Source organism: Cylas formicarius, unplaced genomic scaffold, assembly GCF_029955315.1.
Source record: "Cylas formicarius isolate icCylForm1 unplaced genomic scaffold, icCylForm1.1 PGA_scaffold_147__1_contigs__length_21042, whole genome shotgun sequence".
NCBI classification, from domain to species: Eukaryota; Metazoa; Arthropoda; class Insecta; order Coleoptera; family Brentidae; genus Cylas; species Cylas formicarius.
In genome coordinates this window covers 1-7,500 of record NW_026844233.1, presented here as the reverse complement: position 1 = coordinate 7,500, position 7,500 = coordinate 1, and the positions used below count along the sequence as shown (strand labels likewise).

Below are 7,500 nucleotides of genomic sequence, written 5' to 3'. Positions count from 1 at the left end.
AATCTCGAAAAGGACTTCTCTTTTTCTTCTTTTTTCTCTTTTCCATTTCGTTCTCCCTACGACAAACTTATTCTAACTTATCCGCCGGCGAATTTTAAACTGCATCTCGTTTAACAACGAAGCGTAGTCGATTCCGACGACGATCACGCAAACATTAAGAGAAATATCCCCGCGAACGTATTTATATGAGAAGAAAGTCCGTTGACAAGCTCCTCCCACCGAAAAGCGAACAGGGGGCGGAGCTTGTTGACCGACTCCGTCGCGATATAAATACGTTCGCCGGGGTTTTTTCTCATTTCGATCGCGAAGACCGCTTTTCTTTGTGAATAATAATGCCTTCGAAAACCGGTGGAAAAGCCGCCGCGAAAAAGCAGAAGAACGAAAGCCGTCACCAAATATACCAGAGGTCGAAATAAAAACTCGTCCGGTTTTACAAAGCAACGGGGAGTGGGGGGGGGGTTCTTTTCAGAACCACTAATAATTTTTTTTAAAGACGTCGTTAGTTGCGAAAAAAAAAAAATCCAACCGGGCCGTTCTCAAATAATTAATAAATGAAAAAGTTTTATTTTTTATTTTCAATTTTTAACGAAATCTTAAAGGAAAATGATTTGTGGTTCTTAAAAGAACCGGTTTGTTGTTAATAATAATAAAAGAGATTATTATTAATCTTAAGCTCTCTCTCCCCTGATACGCCTCGCCAATTGAATATCTTTCGGCATGATCGTTACTCGTTTGGCATGAATGGCGCACAAATTTGTATCTTCGAAAAGACCGACGAGATAAGCTTCGCTCGCTTCTTGCAACGCCATTACCGCGGAACTTTGGAAACGCAGATCCGTTTTAAAGTCTTGAGCGATTTCTCTGACCAGTCGTTGGAACGGTAATTTTCGGATCAATAGTTCGGTGCTCTTTTGATAACGTCTAATTTCTCTCAAAGCCACGGTGCCCGGTCTGTAGCGATGAGGTTTTTTAACTCCTCCGGTTGCCGGTGCACTTTTTCTCGCCGCTTTGGTCGCCAACTGCTTTCGGGGCGCTTTTCCTCCGGTCGATTTACGAGCGGTCTGCTTGGTTCTGGCCATGATAATAAAACACGTTCGCGGACGTACTAGAACACCAAATCACTAACACTCGTCGACAGATAATGGCCGCACGAACGTCCGTCCGTTTAATTTGTACCCGAGCGTTTTCTCTTCTCATTGGTCCAATCGACCTTTTTGGGCGTGGCGAATTCCGACTCGACAAAACCGAAGCGCCGGACCGTTTTCGGTCAGTTGATCGTGGCACTTCGGACGGTTTTGTTTGTTATATATCGATCAGAGAACTCGGCTCGTATTAAAAATGACCGGTAGAGGGAAAGGCGGCAAAGGTTTGGGAAAAGGTGGTGCAAAGCGACATCGCAAAGTGTTGAGGGATAACATTCAGGGAATAACCAAGCCGGCCATTAGAAGATTGGCCCGTCGCGGAGGCGTGAAACGAATTTCCGGATTGATTTACGAAGAAACTCGTGGCGTTTTAAAGGTGTTTTTGGAAAACGTCATCAGAGACGCGGTAACCTATACGGAGCACGCCAAAAGAAAAACGGTAACGGCAATGGACGTGGTGTACGCCCTAAAAAGACAAGGTAGAACTCTTTACGGATTTGGTGGCTAAATTTTTCGTCGATCTTGCGGAAACACAAAAAAAAAAAAAAAAGGTTCTTTTCAGAACCACAAAATACGTTCCAAAGATTATTCGTTATTTCGAGTATAATGCCCAACAAACCATTATCGAGTCGAGGTAAGTTTTGAATTTTTAATTTCTCCCCGTGTTAGTGTGATTATTAAATCTGTGAAATAAAGGAAACGAAATCTCAAATAGAAAAGTATTTGTGGTCCTTACAAGAACCGTCTTCCTTCCCGGCGAAAACTTTATTTAGCTTTGTTGTCGGTTTTCTTAGGCAACAGAACCACCTAGCGATCTTAACTTCGGATAATAATTTGTTCAATTCCTGGGATCGGCAATTGTAAATGTCGAGGTATTATACCGGTTTTCTTATAGTCCGAAAGAGAAAACGTAAAAAGAAGGAACGTTTCTTTTTTTTTTTTTTTTTAATAATCTGTTAAATAAACGAAACGAAATCTCAAATAGAAAAGTATTTGTGGTCCTTAGAAGGACCGTTTTCCCATCGTCTTCCCTCGCCGCAATTTTTATTTTGCTTTGTTGTCGGTTTTCTTGGGCAAAAGAACCGCTTGAATGTTCGGCAAAACACCTCCCTGAGCGATCGTTACTCCCGATAATAATTTGTTCAATTCCTCGTCGTTTCGGATCGCCAGTTGTAAATGTCGCGGAATGATTCTGGTTTTCTTATTGTCCCTCGCCGCGTTACCGGCCAATTCCAAAACTTCGGCGGCCAAATATTCCATTACGGCCGCCAAATATACCGGAGCTCCGGCGCCGACCCTCTCCGCATAGTTTCCTTTCCGAAGTAATCGGTGAATTCTACCTACCGGAAACTGTAAACCGGCCCTGCTAGAACGAGACTTCGCTTTCCCTTTGACTTTGCCTCCTTTTCCGCGTCCCGACATCGTTATTACCGTTAATAGTACACGCACGAACGTTAACAGCACAATGACGCTCTCGCAGACCGTGGGCGCGCTATTTATAGGACATGGGCATGGACCAATGGGATTAGCGCTTCGGCGAACGATGCCCGGGGGCGGAGCTTGTCGGCCGACTCGGTTCTCAAATAAATAGCTGCGGCCCGGTGTGGGCCTTGTCAGTCCGTTACTTTGCGCGCGTCTAATCGATTGTAGAAAATGCCACCGAAAGTAAGCGGTAAAGCGGCGAAAAAAGCCGGCAAGGCTCAAAAAAATATTTCGAAGAGTGATAAGAAAAAGAAACGCAGGAGGAAGGAGAGTTACGCAATTTACATTTACAAAGTGTTGAAGCAAGTTCATCCGGATACTGGCATTTCGAGCAAAGCCATGTCCATTATGAATTCGTTCGTAAACGACATTTTCGAAAGGATTGCCGCCGAAGCTTCTCGTTTGGCTCACTATAATAAGCGATCCACTATTACTAGCAGAGAGATTCAAACGGCCGTGAGATTGTTGTTGCCCGGAGAGTTGGCCAAGCACGCCGTCAGTGAAGGGACCAAAGCCGTCACAAAATACACCAGTTCTAAATAAATGAGCGTCGACTTGGAGAGTGTAAATTCACCAAAAACGGTTCTTTTCAGAACCACAATTTTTATATATTAATCAATTCGTTTATTCATATCTTTCTTTCTTATTTTTTTTTTTTTCGAATCATAGTTAGATAAAAGTGCTTATCGTCGAAATAAATGGCAGGAACCCGGTTTCGCGTTTATTTCGATTGACGTTTTTGGTTAGCAAAATTGAATTTTCCTATTTTTTTATTTAATTAGGTCAGTTCGTGTTGAACGTAGTTTTGATTACTTTTTATTTGAGTGTGCTTAATTTTGTTTGTGTTTGTTTAGTTTTTGCGAATTGTGGTTCGTTTTGGTGAAGTTTTGCATGTTTTTTTTTTTGGTTTGGTTGATTTGGGTTTGTTACACGGTTAATTTTGGTTTCTTTTGCTGAATTTTCGCTAGTTTTGGTTACTTTGGTTTATTATTTCCAGTTTCGGCCGCTATTGGTTAGTTAGGATTATCGTTAGTTTTGGGTTTGTTTAGGATAATTTTGGCTTGTTTTTGTTAATTTTGACTACTTTTGCTTAATTTTGCTTAGTTTTGGTTACTTTGGTTTATTATTTCCAGTTTCGGCCGCTATTAGTTAGTTAGGGTTCATTTCGGTTAGTTTTTGTGAACGTTTCCTATTTTTGCTTAATTATCGTTAGTTTTGGTTTGTTTAGGATAAGTTTGGCTTGTTTTTGTTAATTTTGACTACTTTTGCTTAATTTTGCTTAGTTTTGTTTACTTTGGTTTATTATTTCCAGTTTCGGCCGCTATTAGTTAGTTATGGTTCGTTTCGGTTAGTTTTTGTGAACGTTTCCTATTTTTGCTTAATTATCGTTAGTTTTGGTTTGTTCAGGATAAGTTTGGCTTGTTTTTGTTAATTTTGACTACTTTTGCTTAATTTTGCTTAGTTTTGGATAATTTGGTTTGTTTTGCCGAACTTTGGCCAATTTTGGTTTGTTATGATTAATTTTGCTTAGTTGTGGTTATTTTTGTTCCTTTTGGTTAGTTTTGTTTAATTTTGGTTATATTCGGTTAATTTTGGTTAGTTTTGCTTATTTTTGCTTTGTTTCGGTTAGTTTTGCTTATTTTTCTCTGCTCGCGGCTAGCGGCAAAAACCTTTTATGGGAGTATATGTTAAAATGAATAAAATAAAAAAAAAAAAACAAAACTCTCTTCCCGCTGGTCCGCAATATTAAAGAAGACGGACTTATAAATGTTTAATAATGAATTTATTAAATCGCGAGAAAAAAAAATGCAAACACCCGAAATTAAAAATGATGGAGAGTATCGTCCGACAAAATCCGGGGACGGCGATTTATTTTTAAGTCGGAACCGGAACCGGCGGTCAGTTAACAAAAGTAAGTAAAGAAAAAAAAATATTTGAAAAAGTGCCCGCTTTAACCAAATCGAACGTAACCACGAGCGAAAGTTTCGCTCCGAACTTTATTTGCCCGCCGCAGCCGATATTCGGGTTTTCACGTGAAACGTTCGGAAGACTAAGGAATGGTCCGTTACCTATAATAGGTGAGATGGTCTCGAGCGCGACCGCCGCGTCGTGCGTATAGACACTTCTCCCTTCGCAGAGCAAAATGCTTTTTCGATCGTTAGATCGCCTTCGAGTCGACCGTTTGGCGCGATTAATTGGCTCGCTTAACATTTTCGTATCGTGGGTTCAATTTTTTAAGAAAAATTGGTTTCCTTCATCGGTACGGGAACGTAGACCGTTTTTCGTTTGCCATCGGCCCGTCTTCGTAGCAGCGATTGCTCGAGCGTTCGAAAACATTTTAAGGCTCCGCACCTTATACAGCTAGATCGCGAACTTAGCGGGTGTTTTAAAGTAAGATTTGGCACTTCGTGGTTCGAAAGCGGTCGCCCTATAATATTTTTCTTCCGAAAAATTTGCGATAACTCTCATCTAACCGAGCGAGTTTATATGCGAATCCGGAACGTTTCTTTCGAGAAATCTCGTGTCGCTTTCAATCTAGCGAAGAGTGATCGAGAGAATGTCCGAAAATTTCCGTCGATCGACGTTCGTTGCCCGAGGCACATCGGTTCGACGCGCGCCGCATTTTAAAGCTTATTATGCGCGCGCGAGTCGGATTGTTTGATCGCGCACTCACGTCGTCTCGATATTTATTACCAACAAAAAAAAATTGGACGGATCGCGTCCGAATAATAATAATAACGAGTGTGGCGTCGGGAACGGTTCATTTCCGTACTCGCACGCTATCACCGCCACACAAAGTGGTCGCGTCTGTTTCTATTTAAAAATAAAATAAACGCGTTTCGCGCGCGTAATTATTATTTTTAAAAAAGAGACTGTTTGTTGTCGTACCGCGCCCGATCGTCGTCATCCGTGGCGGCGGCGGCGGCGGCGCGCTCGACACGTAGAACAGCTCCCTGGTTGATCCTGCCAGTAGTCATATGCTTGTCTCAAAGATTAAGCCATGCATGTTTCAGTACAAGCCAAATTAAGGTGAAACCGCGAAAGGCTCATTAAATCAGTTATGGTTCCTTAGATCGTACCCACAATTACTTGGATAACTGTGGTAATTCTAGAGCTAATACATGCAAACAGAGGTCCGACCGGAGACGGAAGGAGTGCTTTTATTAGATCAAAACCAATCGGTGGCGGGTTCGCGCCCGACATCGTTCAACTTGGTGACTCTGAATAACTTTACGCTGATCGCACGGTCTCGCACCGGCGACGCATCTTTCAAATGTCTGCCTTATCAACTGTCGATGGTAGGTTCTGCGCCTACCATGGTCGTAACGGGTAACGGGGAATCAGGGTTCGATTCCGGAGAGGGAGCCTGAGAAACGGCTACCATATCCAAGGAGGGCAGCAGGCGCGCAAATTACCCACTCCCGGCACGGGGAGGTAGTGACGAAAAATAACGATACGGGACTCATCCGAGGCCCCGTAATCGGAATGAGTACACTCTAAACCCTTTAACGAGGATCAATTGGAGGGCAAGTCTGGTGCCAGCAGCCGCGGTAATTCCAGCTCCAATAGCGTATATTAAAGTTGTTGCGGTTAAAAAGCTCGTAGTCGAATTTGTGTCTCGCGCCGCCGGTTCATCGTCCGCGGTGTTAACTGGCGTGCCGCGAGACGTCCTGCCGGTGGACTTAGCCCGTTCACGCGGGCGGTCCAACTCAATCCTGCCGCGGTGCTCTTCATTGAGTGTCGAGGTGGGCCGGCACGTTTACTTTGAACAAATTAGAGTGCTTAAAGCAGGCTAAAACTTCGCCTGAATACTGTGTGCATGGAATAATGGAATAGGACCTCGGTTCTATTTTGTTGGTTTTCGGAACCCCGAGGTAATGATTAATAGGAACGGATGGGGGCATTCGTATTGCGACGTTAGAGGTGAAATTCTTGGATCGTCGCAAGACGGACAGAAGCGAAAGCATTTGCCAAAAACGTTTTCATTGATCAAGAACGAAAGTTAGAGGTTCGAAGGCGATCAGATACCGCCCTAGTTCTAACTGTAAACTATGCCAGCTAGCGATCCGCCGACGTTCCTCCGATGACTCGGCGGGCAGCTTCCGGGAAACCAAAGCTTTTGGGTTCCGGGGGAAGTATGGTTGCAAAGCTGAAACTTAAAGGAATTGACGGAAGGGCACCACCAGGAGTGGAGCCTGCGGCTTAATTTGACTCAACACGGGAAACCTCACCAGGCCCGGACACCGGAAGGATTGACAGATTGAGAGCTCTTTCTTGATTCGGTGGGTGGTGGTGCATGGCCGTTCTTAGTTGGTGGAGCGATTTGTCTGGTTAATTCCGATAACGAACGAGACTCTAGCCTGCTAACTAGGCGTATTTAGACATCTCAAAGGCCGGCCGGCTCGGGGTTCGCCCCGTTGTCGCGCGCGGTTTTTACTGTCTGCGTACAAACAATTCTTCTTAGAGGGACAGGCGGCTTCTAGCCGCACGAGATTGAGCAATAACAGGTCTGTGATGCCCTTAGATGTTCTGGGCCGCACGCGCGCTACACTGAAGGAATCAGCGTGTCCTCCCTGGCCGAGAGGCCCGGGTAACCCGCTGAACCTCCTTCGTGCTAGGGATTGGGGCTTGCAATTGTTCCCCATGAACGAGGAATTCCCAGTAAGCGCGAGTCATAAGCTCGCGTTGATTACGTCCCTGCCCTTTGTACACACCGCCCGTCGCTACTACCGATTGAATGATTTAGTGAGGTCTTCGGACCGATACGCCGATGGCGTTTCGGCGTCGTCGATGTGTCCGGGAAGTTGACCAAACTTGATCATTTAGAGGAAGTAAAAGTCGTAACAAGGTTTCCGTAGGTGAACCTGCGGAAGGA

The 7,500-nt window shown here is 44.1% G+C and overlaps 1 non-coding gene across 1 annotated transcript; it reads left to right on the top strand.

Moving 5' to 3' along the window:
• The first annotated feature begins 5,575 nt into the window (after window positions 1–5,575).
• Window positions 5,576–7,500, top strand: LOC132695907 (small subunit ribosomal RNA). The gene has a single exon (XR_009617911.1). It is a non-coding gene; the product is annotated as a small subunit ribosomal RNA (ribosomal RNA).